General features: G+C 47.1%; 1 long non-coding RNA gene across 2 annotated transcripts; it reads right to left on the reverse strand.

Annotated features, from left to right (window-relative positions):
• Positions 1–1488: 1488 nt before the first annotated feature.
• On the reverse strand, positions 1489–19813 carry LOC118534828 (uncharacterized). 2 transcript variants are annotated; one of them, XR_004916905.2, is made up of 4 exons: positions 18976–19813; positions 18300–18464; positions 2420–2680; positions 1489–2038 (listed from the first exon to the last, which is right to left on the reverse strand). It is a non-coding gene; the product is annotated as an uncharacterized LOC118534828 (long non-coding RNA). The 2 variants fall into 2 exon arrangements; XR_004916904.2 differs by lacking the exon at positions 1489–2038 and having other exon boundaries at positions 2074–2680.
• Positions 19814–20523: the final 710 nt, after the last annotated feature.

The following is a 20523-nucleotide window of genomic DNA, read 5'->3' on the forward strand; positions in this document are numbered from 1 at the left end:
CTACCTCTAGCAGCTGGATTCCCATCTCGCCACCAGCCAAACGCCCCAGGCTTCTCCCGGGAAACCACCACGGAAGGGAGCCACTGAGCCTCCTTCCAAAGCCGGCCCCTCCAGTCCCTGGGATGGGACCATAGGATTTACTTGGTTGACACTGGGAAGAAGTGGAGAGCAGCCCTCTCATCTTCTGTGGGTGGGAGGGTAACCGGTACAACTTCTTTGGGCAGCAGTTTGGCAAAATGGAAGTACATCCTCTCTGACCTCGCAGTCCCAGGACTTCACCGTGGCACTGCACCTTTTCTGTAATAGCAGAAAACTGGAAACCACCTCCATCTCACTGAGAGGGGGCTGGTCAAATATGAGCTGCAGCTCCTGTGGAATACTGGGCAGCTGTAAAAGTAATGGGCTAGATCCCACCAGCCCACATGGGAAGACAGATTCAGTTCAAAAAGCAAGTTGTTCAAACTCAAGGAAACAGAAAGTAGAATAGTGGCGGTTGCCAGAAACTGGGGGAGGGGGAAATGGGGAATTGTTTAATAGGTGTCTGGCTTCAGGGGTACCTGGCTGGCTCAGTCGGTGGAGCGAGCCACTCTTGATCTCGTTGTCGTGAGTTCGAGCCCCACATGGGGTGTAGAGATTACTTAAAAATAAAATCTAAATGGGGTGCCTGGGTGGCTCAATCATTGATCATCTGCCTTCGGCTCAGGTCATGATCCCAGGGTCCTGGGATCGAGCCCCGCATCGGGCTTCCTGATCCTCGGGAGGCCTGCTTCTCCCTCTCCCACTCCCCCTGCTTCTCCCTCTCCCACTCCCCCTGCTTGTGTTCCCTTTCTCGCTGTGTCTCTCAAATAAATAAATAAAATCTTTTAAAAAAATCTAAAAGAAAATAGATGTATAGCTTCAGTTTTGTAAGATGAAAAAGTTCTGGAGATCAGTTGTAAGCCACATACATAAGCACTACTGAACCGTAAACTTAAGAATGGTTAAGACAGGTGGGTGGCTCAGTTGGTTAAGCGTCTGCCTTGGGCTCAGGTCATGATCCCAGGGTCCTGGGATTGAGTCCCGCACTGAGCTCCCTGCTCAGAGGGGAGTCTGCTTCTCCCTCTGCCCCTCACCCTGCTCATGCTTGCTCTCTCTTAAATAAATAAATAAAATCTAAAAAAAAAAAAACCCAGTTAAGACAGTAAATTTCATGTTTGCATATTTTACAATATTTTTAAAAAGATTCTATTTACTTATTTATTTATTTAGAGCATGCACACGAGCAGGGGGAGGGGAAGAGGGAGAGGGAGAGAACCCCAAGCAGACTCAGCGCTGAGCGGGGAGCCCAACTCAGGGTTCTATCTCATGACCCTGAAATCATGACCTGAGCCGAAATCAAGAGTTGGATGCTCCACGGACTGAGCCACCCAGGTGCCTCTGTATTTTACCACAATATAAAGAAAACCAAGTTGCAGAATAGAATCAATACTGTTATCACAATCTTGAGTGTGTGTGTGTGTGTGTGTGTGTGTAACGGCAATGCAATTTGGGAAGGAGACAAAACCAACTGTTACCAGTGGTTACTTTTGTGGTGGGAAGGAAATCGAGGAAAAAAAGAATGTTAGTTTTCATTTTTTTCCTCCCTCCAGTTTTAAAACCTATATAATTAGCATCTATTATTTCTGTGACTTCAACAAACCTGTAAACCAGTGGCGATCCAGTGGCGATGATGTTAATATACCTGATCTCCAGGAAGCTACTGCAAGTCAACAGCTGTTTGTTGAGGGTTAACATCCTACCTACAGGCGCTGTGTGAAGTCTGAGGGAGAGCCAGCACAAGCACGGTCCCTGTCCTCCTGGGGTTCACACTCCTATGGGAGGCTGTCCCGACCACAGCTGGGGACAGTCACGGAGAGTACTAGCAGGCAGGAGCTGCTTACCCCATCTCCTCTCACATCTCTGAGAAGGTGACATGTAAGCTGAGACCTGAAGCTTGAACAGGAGCCAGCCAGGGAAGGGAGAAAGGGCACCTGGGCACAGGAGCAGAGGCTGCAAAGACCTGGAGCCAGACCAGAGGGAAAGCCAGTGTGTCAGGATTGAGGGTAGAAAGGAGAGTGTGTGTGGGGGGGGACTGGCGGCGAGAAGGCTGGGGTGCGTTCCCAGTTCCTAGGGCAATGGAAAGGCACCACGGGATTCTAAGCCAAAGAGTGACATGATCTAATTTATGTTTTAAAAAGATCACCATGGTTGCTGGGGGTGGGGGAATGGGTCGGAGAGGGGGCAGGAGTGGAAGCAGACAGACTAGATAATGAGGTCTTTATTAGCTTCCTGCTGGATGACTTTGACGAGCATTTTGGCTTTAGATGAGGTTAGAAAATTGCAGATAATTGCTGAGAGGTTAGAAGAGTGTGCTTTTTAAAAGGCTCTCATGCACACAAACCTGGTGACACTTGTTGTCTTGGCTGGGGTCAGGGCGAAGGAGGGTTGCTGCCAGCTCTTCATACTTCCAGGTGGCTTGAGTCCGTGGGATCCTGTTAAATGCAGGATCTGATTCAGCAGGTCAGGGTGGGAGTGGTCTGAGACTCTCCAGGTGAGGCCAAGCCGGGAACCACACTTGGAATAGCAGACTAGGGAGGACTTTCATTTTCAAAATTCCTGTAATGTTCACTTTCCTTTTTTAAAGGCATAATTTGCTCTTGTGCTGCAAAACAATAACAATTATAAAGATATTTTTAAAGGGCCCTTGACACAGCCTGCTTGAGACACGAGCAGACAAAGCAGAAGGATAGATTAGAAAGGGATGTCTCTGACCCAGGCCTCCGGGAGGACAAGGTCACCTCCCAGGGAACTCTCAGGGGCCCAGTGCAAAACAAAGAAGAAACAATCTTCAAGTAAACCTTAAACACCTATTATCTATCAAGAACTGTGTTAAGTGCTGGGATATGGGAGGGAAGAGTTGCTGGCAGAGGAGAGGGAAGACAGAGCTATAAACAGAGAATCTTAACCCAAGCCCAAGGTGCTAAGTACATAGATGGAGTTACACCCCAGATGTGCCAGAAGGGCGGCCAACCTGGGGAAGGGGTACGTAGGGCTGCCAGAGAATCACCTAGATCACCTCTGCTAGAACTCACCTCCCAGGTCAGCCAGGAAACTGGCTGAGAGGCTTGGACACCATTCCCCCACCATGCCAGGAACTGCCCCAGGACCTTTGCAGACAATTCTCAGAGTCCTAGTGCTTAAGGGCACAGACTCTGGGGCCAGATTACCTCGGTTCACATCTCAGCTCTGTCACTCACGAGCTATGTGAACTTGGGCAAATTACTTAAGCTCTCAGAGCCTCAGTTTCCTCCCCTGATAAATGGGGATAATAATAACCAAGAGTGCTGTAAGGACTAATGGAGTTACTTGTATGTAAAGCACTTACAATGACGGGTGGTATGTAATAAGAGCTATTATGACTTATCCTCAACCACTCTGTGAGCCCAGTCATATTAAAAGCCCATTGTGTAGGTAAAGATGCTGAGGATTACAAAGATCAAACTCAGCTCTGGAAAAGGCCCAAGCAGAGAAGCGCTGGGAGAGCAGCACCCTGGATGTCTCTCTGAGTCCTGAACCCCTGAATCCCATTTCCCATAGCACTGCTCAGGTGCCCCATGCCCACCCCAGGTATTGCAAACAGACCTGGTCCTCCCTCCCTTCCTCTGACTTAGAACAGCAGTCCTGTGCAGGAGCTAGAGGCCACTCAGGAGGAGCCCAAGCGTGTTTCTCCATAGACTGCAGTGTTCCCAAGCTGGTCACTCGCCCAGCCTAAGGCCGATCAATCCCAAACCTGAAACTCAGCCTGCAGGGGCCACATTAAAACAAAACCGCTCTATCTGCATGGAGGCCTTTGCAAGATGAAAGGGGTTTCTGAGATGAGAAAGCAGGCTACCTCCATCTATCTTATTTAATCCTGCTGGTTGCAAATTGCTTTCTCACATTGAGGCAAAAGAACGCTGGTGGGTGGTGTGATGTGGGCAGGCAGCTGAGAGACTCGTGGGGAAGAGGAACGCCTGCGTAGCAGGACCCCAGAGCAGCCCCTGATGCGAGGCAGGGTGCAGCCACCGGGAATTTTCTCCTCCTTCCCTGCTCCAGGAAAGAGTTTATGGAGTGTGGGAGTCAGGTTTTCTCTTCAGCCTTTGCCCGAGACAACAGGGCCTGGGAGCATTTTGATGGACTAGCGTTAACTGCTGGAGTAGGGCTCCTGGCCCATGGGAACCGGCCGAAGCAGGACAGCTGGGGGACCCTACCTACAGAGGCTCGGGGAGGGGAGGGGAGGTCTGCAGACCACACTAGCCTGGGTGGCTGAAGAGAAGTCAAGGCTGCTTCTAGGTGCTCGACCCAAATTCGTATTTTATTTACGTATGATGAATATATTTAGGTTTATGTTTATTTATACCACTTTGTTACATAAAGAACTTCAGATGGTTTGCAAAAATGTGTGCAATGTCAAGGAATAAAACAAATAGCTTTGGGAACTGAAGTGAAAGGAAAGTAAAGGGAGGGAAAATAATGGAAGTAGGAGTAAGATTAGTATCCACAAATGGATAATGAGTAGTTCTGTACAGTTAGTTGCTAACAAGGCCCAGACACTCGGTTCTGAGAACCTTAGTGGCCAAAGCTAAGAGGTACCAACAATCCAGTACATGAACCAGAGTGTACAAGATGGAAAAAACCCAGAACTCAGAAGCATCATCTTAACCCTGGTACAGAAACTTGGGAGGAATTCCTCCACTGTCCACCTAAAGATGACCCCAGACGAAGAAGGCAATGGATGCTCTCAGGGGCACCTCGACCACAGAGACAGTAACAGCCATTTCTCAGAATGTTCCTTAGGATGAGCTAAGGCACTGAAATGCCATTCACGAGTAATCCTGATAATTGTTCTGTAATATCAGAAATTGGAGACAACCTCAATGTCCATCAAACACATTAAGGTACAGACATCTGATGGAATACTACACAGCTATTAAAAAGAAAGAGGAGGGCACCTGGGTGGCTCAGTTGGTTAAGCGACTGCCTTCGGCTCAGGTCATGATCCTGGAGTCCCGGGATCGAGTCCCGCATCGGGCTCCCTGCTCAGCAGGGAGTCTGCTTCTCCCTCTGACCCTCCCCCCTCTCATGTGCTTTCTCTCTCTCTCTCTCTCAAATAAATAAATAAAATCTTTAAAAAAAAATAAAATAAAATAAAAAAATAAAAAAATAGAAAGAGGAGCGGGGCACCTGGGTGGCTCAGTCAGTTAGACATCTGCCTTCAGCTCAGGTCACAATCTTAGGGTCCTGGGATCGAGCCCCACGTCTGGCTCTCTGCTCAGCAGGGAGCCTGCTTCTCCCTCTCCCTCTGCTTGCTGCTCCGCCTCCTTGTGCTCTCTCTCTTTCTCTCACACAAATAAATAAATAATATTTTTAAAAAAGAAAAAGAAAGAGGAGGAATTTAGGTACTCATACAAAATAATCACCAAGATATATTGGGAAGTGGAAAAAAGCAAGGGGTAGAATAATGCCTATAAGTGAAAAAAAAAGAAAAGAAAGAAAAGAGTGTCTATACTTAAATGCTTGTATACACCCTAGGTCATTTCTGGTGGAAGGAATCTCAAGAAGCCAGTGATTCTGGGGATGGGAACCGGGTGGAGGGTGATAAAAGTAAGAGACTGCCTTTCATTATATAGCCTTTTGTACCTTCTGAATTTTGTACCACAGGAGTGTATTGCATGTTCAACCTAATTAAATAATGCATTATAAACATGTAAGCAAAAATAATCCAAGAGGGGCTCCTGGGTGGCTCAGTCGTTAAGCATCTGCCTTCGGCTCAGGTCATGATCCCAAGGTCCTAGGATCGAGCCCAACACTGGGCTCCCTGCTTGACGGGAAGCCTGCTTCTCCCTCTCCCACTCCCCCTGCTTGTGTTCCCTCTCTCACTGTGTCTCTGTCAAATAAATACATAAATAAAATCTTTTAAAAAATAGAGTGGCTACACACGAGGGGCTCTATACAGAGACCCTCCTTTATGGTCAGGCTTAAGGACAACATATAGATTACCCAGGAGAATGGAAAACCTAGGCATCCTTCAGCTCAGTTCTCCATGAAAGTAATCTACCCAGCGTGTTCCTGCCGAGACTCCGGTGGGTAGAAGATTTACATTGCTGTTTAAGATCCATCGCTTTCCTCTTCAACTGGAAAATTTAAAAACTTTCCCTTTCCACCAAAAAAAAAAAAATCCTGTTAGAACTAATACATTTAGCAAAGTTGCAGGATGGAAAATCAACACAAAAATTGGCTGTGTTTCTATAATGAACAACCTTAAAAAGAAGTTAAGACAATTTACAACAGCATCAAAAGAATACAAAGGAATAAAATACTTTAACCAAGTAGGTGAAAAATTTATATGATGAAACCTTCAAGATGGGGGCACCTGGGTGGTTCAGTCGGTGAAGCGTCTGCCTTTGGCTCAGGTCATGATCCCAGGGTCCTGGGATGGAACCTGAAATCAGGCTCCCTCCTCTCAGCGGGGAGTCTGCTTCTCCTTCTCTCTCTGCCCCTCCCCCTGCTCATGCGCACTCTCTAATAAATAAAAAAAACTTAAAAAAAAAAAACCTGCAAAAAAATAAAAAAATAAAAAAAACCCCTGCAAAATGTTGCCGACAGATGTTAAAGAAGACACTAATAACTGGAAAGCCACTTCCTTTTTTTTTTTTTTTAAAGATTTTATTTATTTATTTGACAGAGAGAGACACAGCGAGAGAGGGAACATAAGCAGGGGGAGTGGGAGAGGGAGAAGCAGGCTTCCCGCTGAGCAGGGAGCCCGATGCGGGGCTCGATCCCAGGACCCTGAGACCATGACCTGAGCCAAAGGCAGACGCTTAACGACTGAGCCACCCAGGCGCCCCCACTTCTTTTTTTTTTAAGATTATATTTATTTGAGAGAGAGAACTCACAAGCAGGGGGAGGGGCAGGGGAAGAAGCAGGCTCCCCGCAGAGGGCTCGAAATCCCAGGACCAGAGATCATGACCTGAGCGGACGGCAGATGCTTAGCTGACTGAGCCCCCCAGGTGCCCCAGGAAAGCCACTTCTTGTTCACGGATTAAGATGTCAATACCACCCAAAGTGATCTACAGATTCAAACCAATCCCTATTAAAATCCCAACGTTTTCTGTAAAAATTGAAAAAAATCCATTTTAAAATTCGTATGGAACCTCAAGGGACCCTGAACTGCCAAAAAAAAAAAAAAAATCTTGAAAGAGAACAAAACTGGAGGACTCACACTTCTTGATTTTATTTTTAAAAATTTTTTAAACAAGATTTTATTTATTTGACAGAGAGATAGAGCAGGAACACAAGCAGGGGGAGTGGGAGAGGTAGAAGCAGGCTTCCCGCTGAGCGGGGAGCCCGATGCTGGGCTCGATCCCGGATCATGACCTGAGGCGAAGGCAGAGCAGACGCTTAATGACTGAGGCACCCAGGTGCCCCACACACTTCCTGATTTTAAAACGTACTACAAGATAATGTGATCCTGGCATAAAGACAAATATATAGACCGATGGAATAGAAAAGACAGCCCCAAAATAAACCTTTGTATATATGTCAAATGATTTTCAACATGGGGGCCAAGACGATTCAATGGGGAAATAACACTCTTTTCAACATGGGGTGTTGGGACAACTGGGTGTCCACACGCAAAAGAATGACGTTGGACCCCGACCGAACGCCATATACGAAAACTAATGCAGAGTGGACATCTTTGATTTGAGGTAGAGATTCAATAAATATGTGCTGAGAGACTGACTGAGGGTCCCCTATTGTCCCTGTTCTCCCAACTACTGCTTCGGAAGGTAGAGATGGAGCTACACCGGGTACCCAGGGTATAAACAAAATGTGAGTATCCTCTGCCAGCCAGAGTGCCATGGAAGGTTCTCCTTTACACACACACACACACACACACACACACATCATGCACATATAAACACAACATGCATCCCACACCACACACACTGGGCATATAATACATACATCATAGACACCACACATATCACACACACAACACACATCCCACGCATATCTCACACATACACACACATACCCTGCATCACATGCCTCACACATACATACTGCACTCTCACCGTGACATATACACATATCATACATATCCCACGTACACACACACACACACCACCACCACCACCACCACCACCACCACCACCACCAGGAGTGGTCTAATTCAGGCCCAGCCTGATGTAGATTGAGAATAGGAGAGCTCCTGTCAGATCCATTTAGAACATAAAAATTTGCCGATTCTCTGTTTATACATTCCTCCCCCCCCAACTGCCCTGGCTCAATAAATATTGTCAAATGAATGAGTAATCGATATGTGGTTCTAGGGACTCCAGGAAAGCCTGCTCCTCCCTAATCCCACTTTCCATCTCTGCTGCTCACTGCCCGACTCTGCAGTTCTTCCCCGGGGAGCTGCATCAGCTTAGTACCCTGATGGATGTAAACAAATGACACCCCCTCCCCCCAGCCTGAGGGAGAGCAAGACTTCTATTAGCCCTGTGCACCTTAGTATGAACAAGTGTGAGGAAGACAGGTGAGCATGGAGAGGGGCACGACTCCTAGTTCGGGCTGGTTACCAATCAGGTAATCAGGTGATCGGAGGTAAAGGCATGGGGTTGGGTAAGCAGGGAGAAGGCACGAAGCTCTGCAGGGTTAGCAGAGAGGGAGAGCACAGAGGGACATCTGGAGGGATGTGTGGGCGGGTGGCACCGTGAGGGAGAGCTGGGGGATTGTACCAGCCTTTCATGGTTGGCCTCTGGTCAGCCCCATCCTTACTTCCATTTCCTATGAGATAAGAACAGCAAATGGCTGGCTCCCCAGATCATGGAGGCAGCAGATAAAGTAGGTGAGAACTGATGAGTAAGTGGGGACAAAGAGCCCCAGGCCAGCCCTGAGGAGTGCCACAGAGGGATTCTGCACAGTCCCCAAAATCAGTCTCCCCAAGGACTGTCCTGTGCTATGGACAGAGCATCTCTCCTCTCCCGTTCTCCCACTGCACCTCGCTTTGCTGGATTCCAGTAGAGGAACGTCTTCAGCCCTCGACTTTAACCTTGATGCCAGAACCAAGGAAGGCCTTGCTTTGTTTGGTTTTATTTTTGAGGCATAAGGAGGGGAAAGGAGCAGAGCATCCCATCATTTCAGAGAGCCGAGGATGTGCTTGAAGCACTCCTGGGTCCTCGTGACTTATTAAGAAAACCTGCGCTCATTAATTGATCCAAATCTTTTTTTAAAAGGTATTTTGATTTTTAGTCAAACTTCTATTTTAATAACGAGTTTCAGAGGAGGAAGTCAAGGCAGTGTTGTTTTTGGAACATTGATCACTCAACAATGAGAAATTCTGCCAACAGCATCTTTTCCTCCCATGCCCCCCCCACTCCTCCAGAAGAGATATTAATTAACTTCTAGTGAGTTCCTTTGTCCCACCCCCACCACCTCGGTTCCTCCCATCACTACGTGAACACACACTGTGCACACACACACAACACCCTCAGCCGGGCCAGTGCGTGGAGCCAGGATTCCTTTGCGAAAACACCCCTTGCCTTGTGGGGGGAAACCACCTCTGTGGGGCAGTGATGCTCCAAGCTCCGCACAGGGTCAGGCTGAGTGTGGTCTTCTCCTGAAACCTCATCTTTCCTCAGCATCTTCTTTCTCTTGAGAACTCTCCCTCAATAAACCCCTTAAGAGGATTTGCAAGGATCACAGTCTCAGGTTCTGCTGCTCCTGGGACTGAAGACACTCTCATCTGCTTTCTTTCTTACAAAATGGTGGGCTTTCAAGAGTCTCTCCAAGCAGGATTTTGGCGCTTTCTGCTTTTTAGCTGTCAGCTCGCCTTAGAAGCAAGCCTTCCAAGCAGAGTTGACCTTCTCCACCATGATGACCATCTCACACGTGCTCAGGAAGGCTCTGGAGTGGGCATGTGTGGATGCTATTGATCTGAGCACCCCAAATGGCTCCCTTGAGATCCTGTCTGCGGGGCGATGTCAATGGCAAAACCATGCTCCCAGGTGCATTGGCTTCCCAGGGCTACCGCAATGAAGAACCACAGCAGGGCCTTAAAACAACAGAACTTTATTGCCTCATAGTTGTGGAGGCTAGAGTCCAAAATCAAGGTATCTGATACCAGGGGCATGCTCCCTCTGAGACCTGTAGGGAAGAATGCTTCCTTGCCACATCTAGCTTCTCGTGTCTTCCGGCAGTGCTGGTGTTCCTTGGCTGGTAGCGACATCAGTCCGATCTCTGCCTCCTGCTGTCACACCTGCCTTTTCCCTCCTGTGTCTCTTCTCATAAGGACACCAGTCATATTTGATTTAGGGCCCACCCTCTTACAGTTATCACGTCATTTTTTTTAAAAGATTTTATTTATTTATTTGACAGAGAAACAGCGAGAGAGGAAACACAACTGGGGGAGTGGGAGAGGGAGAAGCAGACTCCCCGCTGAGCAGGGAGCCCAATGCGGGGCTCGATCCCAGGACCCTGGGATCATGACCTGAGCCGAAGGCAGACGCTTAACCGACTGAGGCACCCAAGAGCCCCTATCACGTCATTTTTAACTAAATGCCTCTGCAATAAACCTATTTCCAAATAAGCTCACGTTCTGGAGTATCAGGGGTTAGGACTTCAACGTATCTTTTTGGGGAGGGTCATAATTCAACCCATAATACCAACTCTAATACCAATACCAACCCAAATACCAACGCCATTTGTTATCTGTGGGATGCCACCAGTCAGCTAATGTCTCTTGGCTTGGCTTCAGCTTCTTCAGCTGTAGGAATGAGAATACCACGGTGATACGGCCAGAGAGAGGACTGACTGTGGTCACGTATGTCCATTTGCCACCATGGTGCCTGGTGTATGGAGGTCGATCTTTTTTTTTTTTTTTTAGATTATTTGAGAGAGTGAGCAAGAGAGAGAGAGAACATGAGCAGGGGAGGAGCAGAGGGAGGGGGAGAAGCAGACTCCCGACTGAGCAGGGAGCCTGACATGGGGCTCGATCCCAGGACCCTGAGATCTTGACCTGAGCTGAAGGCAGATGCTTAACCGACTGAGCCACCGCAGCGCCCCACGGAGGTAGATCTTTCACAAATGGTGATGCTCTCTTCAGCGGGGCTCTCTTGACTACCCAAAGGCTAATTGTTACAGCCCCTGCCCTCCCCTAGACCTCACCAAGCAGCTTCCACATAGGAAAGTTCAGATCCGCCCTGGAGATCTATTGTGTCTCAATGAAAGATTATTGGAGCCTTTCAGGAAGTGAGGCTTCAGGGCCCATTATTTAAGTGCCACTCCTGTGATTGCAGGATGAGCAGCAGGAGAGCTAAGAATACATTGGGTGGGACAACCTGGGTGAGTGGAACGCGCAAGAAAGGCTCAGCACATAGTCCTTTCTGTCTAACAATGACTCCGCACTACGCGCAAATCAATCTTCCTAAGGCCATTTCCTGTTGCCAGGACGGGGCTGTCTGCTTTCTCCTCACCCTCCTGCTGCACTCCCCTTCACGCTGGGCTCCAACAAAGGGGTGAGTGTTCAGCATTTCTCTTAATTGATGCTATGACAAGTCCTTTTGCTGACATATCCTGGCATCTGCCTGTCTCATTCAGGGCAGCACGGCATTAACCTGACATTGTCAGCTGGTTCCAGAATAATCAGTTCTCTTCTGGATCTGAGTCTCAAAGTGTGCATTGATTTTATTCAGTCTAGGATGTGTGTAGGTCATTTTAATAGGCTGTCTCTACCCCCCAACCCCACCCCAAGCTCACCAAATAGCAAAGGAAATGAAAAGGCCAACTTGAACTTCAGATTCTTTTGCCCTCTCCCCTTGCAGAAGCTTTTCTCATTAGTCATTAGTGCTTCTCAAATTTTAAGGTGCAAATGAATCACCTGGGATCTTACTAAATGCAAATTAAGGGGCGCCTGGGTGGCTCAGTTGGTTAAGCGACTGCCTTCGGCTTAGGTCATGATCCTGGAGTCCCGGGATCGAGTCCCGCATCGGGCTCCCTGCTCGGCAGGGAGTCTGCTTCTCCCTCTGACCCTCCTCCCTCTCATGCTGTCTCTCATTCTCTCTCTCTCTCAAATAAATAAATAAAATCTTAAAAAAAAAAAATAAATGCAAATTAAGATTCTGTAGATCTGGGTGAGGCATGAGATTCTGTATTCCTAAGGAGCCCCCATGTGATGCCCAAGGTGCTAGTCCACAGACCACACTCAGAACAGTGACACCCACGTGTGTGGTCCCTCTCCGCAAAGGTCCATAGATATGCCAGGGACATGACAGGTGATATGACCAAGGTTTGCTCTGGGTGCTAGATGAGTAGGAGGGACAGAGCCCCTAACTGACTGGGGAGTTAATGGAGACTTCCAAGGAAATGTAATCCAGAATGAAGAGGAACCACATGATCTGTGCTTCTAGAAAGGTTGCTCTGGGAATGACCTGCTGTGGGGAGAATGAAGAGGAGCCAGACTGAAGACAGAGAGGCCATGGGGAAGGAGGCTCTTGCAATAATCAGGACAAGCATGATGAGGTCTGAGGTAGGACAGAGGTAGCAGGGGGTGGGGGGCTGGAGAGAAAGGGAAGGGTTATAGGCATGGACCTGGCTGTGGGGGGTGATGGAGAAGGAGGATGCAAACCCCATCCCCAGACCTCTAGGTCTGACAGGTGTTGGGGAATGAGAAGTAAGCTTCCTAGCTGGCTACCAGGGGGTAGTGACCTTGGAGAAGAGCCAGGAGAGAACAGGATGTGCAGGGGAAAGATGAGGAAGGGGATGGTTCACCACTGAACAGGGCTCCAATGAGGAGCATCTGTGACATTGGCTTTCAGTTGGAGACAGGTGGGAAAAGAAGCAGGGGGCAGCATAGAAGTCCCTGGTGGGTGGCAGCAACTGGGTCTCTTGGCCAGGAATCAGTGTAGCCTGGCCTGCTGGTTTATCGCAGGGAGCCCCAGGCCCCCAGGGCAGCAGCCTCTGACCGGACACACGGTGTCCAGGACCCCCATCACATGGTACAAAACAGTGGTCTCTGGTGGATGATCCAGGCCTCTACTCAGATCCACGGTTTAGTTACTGCTTTTATTTCTACCATTACCTTCCTTCTCCTGTCCTTGAGTTTACTGGGGTGGACATAGATCTCATGACTTTTTTTTTTTTTTTTTTTTTAAAGATTTTATTTATTTATTTGACAGAGAGACACAGTGAGAGAGGGAACACAAGCAGGGGGAGTGGGAGAGAGAGAAGCAGGCTTCCCGCGGAGCAGGGAGCCCGATGCGGGGCTCGATCCCAGGACTCCGGGATCATGACCTGAGCCGAAGGCAGACGCTTAACGACTGAGCCACCCAGGCGCCCCAGATCTCATGACTTTTATCCTTTCTTCTCTTTGAATAGAAGCATTTAAGGCCATCAGTTTGACTGGAAGTATGGCTTCTATGGCGTCTCCCAAGTTTTAATATGAGGCATACTCATTATCATTCGATGCTAGATAATTTAAACATCCATTAAGACTTCCTCTTTGACCCATGAGTTATTGAGTGAGGTGTTTTTAAAGTTTCAAATATGCGTTTTTAAAATTTATCTCTCACTTCTAACTTATTTGAATGATGGACAGAGAATATGGTCTGAATAACACTGATTCACTGAAATTTGCTGAGACTTACAGTTTTGTATATAGTTAACTTTTGAGGATGCTCCGTGTGTATTTGAAAGAATGCATATTCTCCAATTTTGGTACAGAGTTCTGCATTTTCATTCATGTGCTCAACAAATTACTGAGTGTTTGCTTTGTACCAGGCACTGTTATAGGTAAAGGGGATAGAGCAGTTGCAAAATAGATAAATATCCCTGTTTCCAAGACTTTCATTCTAGGAGGGTAAGGCAGGCAATAAACAAAATAAGTAAGTAAAGTATAATAATAATAATTGTAAAAGCGTATATAGTCTTACTATCTGCCAGGCATCATTCTAAATGCTACATTGATATGGACTCATTACTTCTCATAACAATAAGAGATAGGGACCATTATTATTCCCATTTTAGAGTTGATGATAATATGATACAGGGATATTAAATAATCTGACCAAGGGTATACACCTAATAAATGGCAGGGCTAGGATTCAAATCCAGGCAGTCAGATACTAGAATATGAGAATCAGAATGTAAAATAACCATACATAAATTTTTAAAAAGAGATAGAATGAAAATAAGAGACTACTGAAAAAGAAAGAAGGCAATTTTTAAAAAAAGAACTAACTAGAACTTTTTTTTAAGTAGGCTCCATGCCCAACGTGGGGCCTGAACTCATGACCCTGAGATCAAGAGTCACATGTTCTACTGGCTGAGCCAGCCAGGCTCCCCAACTAGAACTTTGTAAAATAAAAACACTTGTGGATGGGTTAAGCAGAAGATTATAGATAATTTTTTAAAAGATATATTTCTTTTTAGAGAGAGAGAGAGAGAGAGCACAAGTGGGACAGGCAGAGGAAGAGGGAGAATCTCAAGCAGACGCCCTGCTGAGCACGGAGCCCAACGCTGGGCTGGACCCCACGACCCTGAGATCACGACCTGGGCTGAATGCTTAACCGACTATGCCACCTAGGTGCCCCTAGATAATCTGAAGAGAAAATTAGTAAATCGGACCTGAGGCTATCACACAGTGTACAACACAGAGACAACAAGATGGAAATATCAAAGAGAATAGTAACCTCCCAAAGTGAAAGTCTAGTATATGTCTACTTGGAGTCCAAAAAGGAAAGATGGAAAAGAATGGAGGAGAGGAGATATTTGGAGAGATAAAAGCTGAGAATTTACAGAAAAATGCACATAAACACATTTGTGCAAATGTTTCCATGGATACTCTCTGGATGTCCATGGAGCCTATCTAGGTTAAGGACCCCTGTGTAACAGGCACTGCTAATTGCCTATTCACATTCTTTCTCCTCTTCTCCTATTAATGACCGCAAGTTTATTTGGGGTAGCAGCTACCTTGTTCCTTGGGATGGCCATGTGACTCAGTTCTGGACAATGAGATAAAAAGCTTAGGGAAAAGAAATAAACTCAGTTGACCTGTGTCTTTTACCTTTTGCCCTTCACCATCCTGCTTGGAACATGAAGGCAATGCTCGGAGCCTCGGCAGCTATCTTGTGACCATGTGGAGGGAAGCATATGCTAAGGATGGTCAAATAGAAGACAGGAAGCCCAAATGCTCTTTGTGGATCAACAACTTCCAGATTTGGTGTATAAGGACAATAACTCCATCCTTAAAGCCACCATGATTAGGTTTCTACTAAACACAACCCCCCCTGCCTTCCATCTACCCCCACAGCACCAGACAGTCCCCAGGCCAGGGAGAGGTAGAAAGTTACAGATCAGTAAATATCTGTGTTCACTTTAGGATTCAGCCTTTTAAGAAACAGTCACTGTTTCTTGTTCCATGACACCATTTTCAGCCCAGAGAAAAACCAAGAATAGTGAGAAAACCATTTTAAACAGGAGCTTTTTCTCTACCACCATAAACCTTTTTTTAGAATGATATTCTTTTAGGAAAATGTTCCCTTGCCATCCTGGACTCCTTCTGTTCCTCAAACAGCGCCCAAACCACAAAGTGCCGACTGAGATATGACGCTGGGATATGGTAAAGGCGTGCGCTTCCTTCTCCCTAATGTCTGATCTGTTCATTTTTTCCTTCTTCCTCCCACCTCGTGTTTTCATTCTCCTTTTCCCCCTTGCCTTTCCCTCTTCCGTCCCTGAACCCCACCATCTGGATGCTGCTCAGTCCAGGTGAAGGCATGGCTGGCCTCTGGCTCTGAGGCTTCTGGTGAGATTAGGGCAAGGAAACATCTCAAAGCCTCTCACTGCTGTATCTTGGAACTTACCCAGTGGTGGCCACCTGACTGGCTCAAGGAGATGAGTCAGAACTTACAGAGCCATGCAGATGCCTTTTTCAAAATGAGTAATTCACCTACCATACTGAATAAGAGCCTCCAGATGTCATAATATCACAGTGGAAACAATGAGGTCTTCATTTTCAAATATGGCACTGAAATGATGGTACCAGTCTTTTTCTTTCCCTATCCCTTTTTTCTTTTCTTTTCTTTCTTTCTCTCTCTTTTTCTATTCCTTCCTTTCTTCCTTCCTGCAACAGTAGCAATCATTTTATTCTCACTTGCTCCAAGAATTGCCCATGAAGGTATTAGGTGAGGTCTCCCTCTTTTAGGAAATATGACGTTGCATAAATCAAGGCTTCTAGCCATACCAATGTATACCATGAAAGACTCTTGATTTTGCAAATATGGCAAAGGAATCTGCTTGGGAAGCAGATGTATCTGTTCTTCTCTCCTTTCCTATTTATATGAAGGAAGGACAGTGAAAAGAAGAGAACATAGTCCAGTGTTAAGATGAGCAGGCCCCATAGATGAGCAGAGAGTTAGGGACTTTCAGCTACTAATGGAACATGGAAGGAGCACTCTGGAGATCCAGCTGTACTAGTAAATTAAACACTTCTGGAAATTGCCAGTGTCTGGATTAGAAACAGTCATAAAAGCTGCTGTGCCATTCTGAACTAAGTGATTTCTAAGCAAAGGCCTACTTTTAAATTCCTTTGAAGAAAGGGAAACAATGATTATTTTAAAAACAAATGTTGTCTTTAAAATTTGCAAAGTAGGGGGGCACCTGGGTGGCTCAGTCGGTTAATCATCCAACTCCTGATCTCAGCTCAGGTCTTGATCTCAGGGTCGTGAGTTTAAGCCCTGTGTTGGCCTCCACGCCGTGTGTAGAGCCTACTTATAATGTGGAAAGTAGCATAGTCAGTGGGGTCCTTAAATCTAGCAATCCTTCCTTCTCCCTGGATCTACCCCTACCACAAAGCAAAGAAGCACAGAAACACCTGCCAAGGGGTGCCTGGGTGGCTCAGTCAGTTAAGCGTCTGCCTTCGGCTTGGGTTGTGATCTTGGGGTCCTGGGATCTAGCCCCACGTGGGGCTCCCTGCTCAGCGGGGAGTCTGCTTCTCCCTCTCCTTCTACCTGCCCCTCTGCCTGCTTGTGCTCTGTCAAATAAATAAATAAAATCTTAAAAAAAAAAAGAAACACCTTCCAAAGACAGGTCAGTTATTCTGAAAATCAATTAAATTATTTATACCCTTTGAAATAAGCATTTCAAAGGGAAACCTAGAGAAAGTCAATTATAAGCCATGGTACTGAACAGCTTATTGGTTAAATCAGGCTCTTTGTCTTTCTGTTTTGCTAATGGTGTGGACTTTTGACTTTCCTGATCATTAACTTTGGCTATCGAGGGAGATCCCACTGGACTTGGTTTGTTCATACTTTTTTGAGTGATATTTCCCCCAGCTTAATGGCCTAAAAGCATAATGAGGTGAATGAATCACAAGTGATAATAATTTAAAAAATCTAGTCAGGAACACAACTGGACTCATTACCATGAAGAAGTAGCATTCTGACAAAGAAAGGAAATGACCCAGGAACAGGAGAGAATCCATTATGACTACCATGTACGTGTACTGTTTACTACACGCCAGGCTCTGTTGTAAGCACTTGCATGTATTCACTCATTTAGTCCTACTAAAAACATTTTACAGAGAGGCTAAGTAATTTGCTTAAAGTCACACAGCTAGGAGTGGGCAAGTTGGTATGTCACCAAGGCAGCCTGGTTTGAGGCTGGACTTGAGCCTGGACTGCCTCTGCCCTTTCAAGGAAAGGAAGTGGGAAAGTCATGGAAAGACATTAAATGTACATAAAGAAAGGGACATTAATATTTCTAAATGCACACTAATCAGTGTATCAAATAACCAGAGACTAAGTTTAAAACAATGGACATTTCTTCCCTTACGGTTTTGGAGGCCAGAGTCCAAGATCAAGGTGTCAGCAGGACCATGCTCCTCTTGGTGGCGCTAAGGGAGGACACTTCCTTGCCTCTCTCCCAGCTTGTGGCGGCTCCCGGCGTGCCTTCGCTTGTGGCAGCCCAACTCCAATCTCTGTCTCCACCTCTGCAGGGCCTGTGTCTCTCCCCTGTGTGTGTCTCTTATAAGGGCACCTGTCACTGGTGTAGGGCCCACCTGGATAATCCAGGATGATCTCACCTCAAGATCTTTAACTTAATAACATCTGCAAAGATCCCTTTATCCAAATAAAGCCACATTCACAGGTTCTAGAGGTTGAGATGTGAACATATCGTTTTGGTGACCACCGTTTAACCCACTATAGTCAATGAGGACTTCACGGTGTTGTAAGAAAACTCACCTCAACCTGGCTGAAATAACAAAGCAGACCTCTTGGCTCATTTGGCTGAATGGTCCAGGGGAGGTCAAGCTTCAGGTAAGGTGTGCAGGACTGGCTCCATCCTCAGGCAGGCTCTTCCCGGACCGTCTGAAAGGGCTGTCAGTGGCTTCTGGGGTCACATATTTCCTGTTTAAGTCCACACGGATGAGAGAAGCTTCTCCCTCCCAGAAACCCCAGCCCATGTTCCCGTGCCTCCCATCAACTCTGCCTAAGTGGTGTGCCCATCCGTAGACCTATCCCTGTGACTAGGGTTGGGGGGCAGGGATGTCGGCTGCCCTAAGACAATCAGGAACCGCGCCTGGAGGTACACATGGGGTCCCCCACTCAGGATGTGTGGCTGCCAGCAGGAGAGTCCCCAACTTAAAATCAAGGTACTGTTAGGAGGTGACCAACAAATGTCCGCTCTGGGCCCTCGGTCGACTTTCTCAGGTGGGCGTGGCTTCTTTCATGTTACAAATGTTGAAATGGAAGTTCAGAAATAAGGGCTAACTTGGTCAAAGTCACGCACTGAGAAGAGGGGCAGAACCAGGACTGAAAATGAAAATTTAAAAAAATGTCAAGGGGAATCACAACCACCACACAGCCCTCCTGAGCGAGAAAACGAGAACCACAACACAAAAATTAAATCCCGCCTCACCTTTCACTTAGCTTGACGGCCACTTGTCGCTTCATGTCCCGAACTGTGGGCGTCTCCCGGCGTCGTGGCTCCCCGCGCCGAAGAGCCACGCTCAGCGAGCGCCGCCATCTTGTCTCCGGCCTCTCTGGTCTCGGCTGCGGAAGCGAGAGGACGAAGGAGGCGTCGTCGGGTGGACGGCGTGGCAGGAAGACCCACGGGTTGTGCCGCCGCGGTGGCTCTGCCACCTTCGGGAGTCGGCCTGTGGCAGAGGTGGCGACCCTGCCGAGCGGAAGAGAAAGTACAGCGGGAGCGCCAAGCCTAACGGACGAGGCACCACCGGCGCCAAAGTGGGGCCCGAAAGGCCGTGTGCGGCGCATGCGCGCGTGGCTTCTGTGAGGGAGGAGCACCCGTCTCCGCCGGCAGCGCGCCGCGTGCAGTTCATCTTTTTTTTTTTTTTTTTTTTTTTTTTTAGATTTTATTTAATTATTTGACAGAGAGAGACATAGCGAGAGAGGGAACACAAGCAGGGGGAGTAGAAGAGGGAGAAGCAGGCCTCCCCGCGGAGCAGGGAGCCCGATGTGGGGCTCGATCCCAAGACCCTGGGATCACGACCTGAGCCGAAGGCAGACGCTTAACGCCTGAGCCACCCAGGCGCCCCCCGCGTGCAGTTCATCTTAAGGATTTCAGGGATTAGTCGCACAATAAATGTCCTGGGTTAAAAAAAAAAAAAAAAAAAAAAGGATATTCAGTATATTCATTTCTGCTTTCCCCATTGAAAATGGCAAGTTGTTATGCGGATTTTACCACAATAAAAAAACCCGGAAAATACTTTTTTGTGTGAGTTTTCTTTCTGGGCCAAGCCTGGACTAGATCATCGCTTGTTGCCTATAGCACAGCAAAATGGATGTCATAGGATCCGTTAAGAGTGTTTGAACCAAAACAAGTGTCTGTCTTATTCTATTATCCTGGATTGCAGAAGACACAATTACCTAAAAAGCAAAAAATGGAGAGGTGGATGTAGCAGTGGAGGCCCCACGTTGGCAGGTCCCTTTTCCAATGTCAAGTTACCCGGAGGGCTGGGTGAGCTCACAATCACATGCTTTTGGGGGGCTATAGCTCCGTGCACCAGGCACTTAGCTTCGTGAGCTCCATTCATCTGTATATTGCTCTGTCTCCCCCCAAGAATGGGAAAGGAGAGGGCAGAGCCTACCTTCAACTCCTTGGGCTTGGTCCCCAGTAAGCAATCAGTATGTGTTTGCTGAATAAATGCATGAATGAATATCCCTGCCCCAAGGCAGAATGTACTGTTATAGCGACCACAGATCGGCATCTCCCCTCCCTTGGCTTTTTGCTGTCCTTTTCCTACAGTGCAAGTAGAGAAGTTCCTTCTAGGCACACAGTCCTTCCTCAGCTCATCAGTGTCATTTATTAGACCCTAGCTTGCTTTTTTTTACATTGTTTAGTCTGACCGAGACGACACTCCAATAGCTGTGATTAATTCCAGCAAAGTTCTGCTTTGGTTTAGAAGACACACCTTCCCTGAAGGAGTGGGTCTAATTTCATCCTATT

The sequence above is a fragment of the Halichoerus grypus genome, chromosome 6 (assembly GCF_964656455.1).
Source record: "Halichoerus grypus chromosome 6, mHalGry1.hap1.1, whole genome shotgun sequence".
NCBI classification, from domain to species: domain Eukaryota; kingdom Metazoa; phylum Chordata; class Mammalia; order Carnivora; family Phocidae; genus Halichoerus; species Halichoerus grypus.